Raw genomic sequence first — 2,500 nt, forward strand, 5'->3', positions numbered from 1 at the left:
ATCATGTATCAATCATTCTCATAAGTATCATGATTATCATTATCATCATTATCATTGTTATTATCATTAATGTCATAACAATAATAACGACAGTAATTATAACAACAATAATAGTGACCATAATAGTAATAATAATGATAATAACAATAATAGCAAAGATGATGATAATGATAAAAGTAATGATAGCAATAACAATGACAAAAACGATAATAATAATAAAAATGATAATAGCAAAAATAATGATGATATGATTAACAATGACCGTAATGATAATAACGATGGTATTGATACCAATGTTGATAATGATAGCCATAATCAAAATGATAAGAAAGATAACAATTATAGTTCTGTAATAGTGATGATAATAATAATAATGATGATAATGATAATAAAAATGATAGTAGTGATAATAATAATAAAATACATACTAATAATGATAATAATAATAAAATACATACTAATAATGATAATAATAATAATAATCATACTACTATTGATGATAATGATAAAGAAAAGATAACAACAATCTAGAAATACCACAATTTAAAACAGATCAAAGGAAAGAAAACCGACAGAGCAACAAAGATTTTTAAAAAGCAGTGCAATGGCAAGGAAAATGCTGCCATTACAGTGTCCACCCGGAAGCGATATTTACAGGCGCCCTTTGACGGATGAAAGACCTTCGGGACAATGAGACAGGGCGATAAAAGAGGAAGAAGGCGGAAGAGAAGAGACGGAAGTGCCGAAAGGAGAGCAAAGACGAAGAGGAGGAGCGGATGATAATGGGAGGAGCAAGAGAGGGGGGAGAATAAGGTAAGGTCGTCAGGAGAGTGTAAGAGGGATGAGGGAAGAGGTGGAAAAGAGGGAGGAAGACGTAAATGGGGAAGAGGAAAGGGGTAAGAGGCAGAGAAAAAGGGGAAGAGGAAAGAGGGAGAAGGTGATAAAAGGAGGAGGAGGAAAAGAGGAAAGAGGCGAAACTAATATAAAAGAGAGAAGAGGCATTAGAAAGAGAAGAAAGAAATAAAGAGGGAGGAGAAGATGGAAAGGAAAAGAGGAAAGAGGCGATTGAATAAGACACAAAAGAGGGAAAAGAAGAAAGAATCGAAAAGAAAGAGAGAAGAGACAGTAAAACAAATACATCAAAAAGGAAAAGGAAAAGAAGGAAGACATGAGAGGAAAAGGAGAAGCAAAGAAAGAAGGGAAGAGGGACGCCAAAAGAAAATAAAAACCGAACATGTTTGAACAAATTTGGAACAGTTTGGGCGGTTGTTTGTTTGTTTGTTCATGTTCCTCCTGTTGCAAGGAGGATATGCTGCGTTGATAGTGATTATGCTGATAACCTCATTTATCGGCCTTTGTATTGTGTGTCTCGTCAAAGATAACAAAGTTTAGCCTATAATTGGCCAGGGAAAATACTTCACTGCATTTCATCGCTTGAATGTTTGATGTAATGATCCTATACTGTTATGCAAGTCGGCTGACCTTCTGTTTTCAGCTTTTCAATCATTTATCTCCACTTAATATATAAAAGTATTTATCGTGTAATCCAACTGCATTTGCAATATACAGTAAAAGCATTTCCTTGTATCCATGTTCTTTACAAAACACGCTAAATGCTGCATTTTAAACTCTATAAACCTAATGATAATGTGACGTGTTCTCGTTTCGCTCTCTCTGCTGGGATAATGATGTGTAAAAATATGCTTACCTTTATTATAAAACTGAGTTATCTATCCATTCATCATGTGTTTATATGATTATGTGTGTGTGTGTGTGTGTGTGTGTGTGTGTGTGTGTGTGTGTGTGTGTGAGTGTGTGTGTGTGTGTGTGTTTGTGTCTGTGTCCGTGTGTGTGGGGGGGGGAGGCCACGTGCGTGCATGCGAGGTGTATGTGCCTTCAGTAGCAGAGTAAGCATATATCTTCAACATATAAATATTCCACCAGAAACAGCATAATAGTGAAATACTGCAAAGTTCGCACTTAGCATAAGGCTAGAGAACGTCTGTAGAGATAAGACCGGAATGCAGGGAAGGTTTAGGGCCCAGGGGAAAACATTTTTCAAAATCCTATTCACTCCTCTTCAGACAAACGATCAAATTCTACAGAAAAAAAGAAAGAAAGGCTTGGAGCTTAACTTCCAGGATTCCATGGAGATACACGAGCTCTATGCTTTGAACCTTTTCCATAATATATATCAAACAAATAAAAAAAATAGTAAATAAAACAATAAAGAATGGTCGTAGTAAATGACGAAGATAGAATCGTAGTGTAGAGAAAGTAGGAAAAGTAAAAGTAATAGTTGATAGTAAAAGTAGTTGAATTGCTATAATATAAAAGTAACTGATATGAAAGGATAAAGTATGAATTATCAAAAAAAATCAGAAATGTATCCTTTAATTGGTTACAATAAAACAGATAGGTGTGTGTGTGTGTGTGTGTGTGTGTGTGTGTGTGTGTGTGTGTGTGTGTGTGTGTGTGTGTGTGTGTGTGTGTGTGTGTG

Source organism: Penaeus japonicus, unplaced genomic scaffold, assembly GCF_977035675.1.
Source record: "Penaeus japonicus unplaced genomic scaffold, GWHDUDI00000001_assembly GWHDUDI00000007, whole genome shotgun sequence".
Taxonomy (NCBI): Eukaryota; Metazoa; Arthropoda; class Malacostraca; order Decapoda; family Penaeidae; genus Penaeus; species Penaeus japonicus.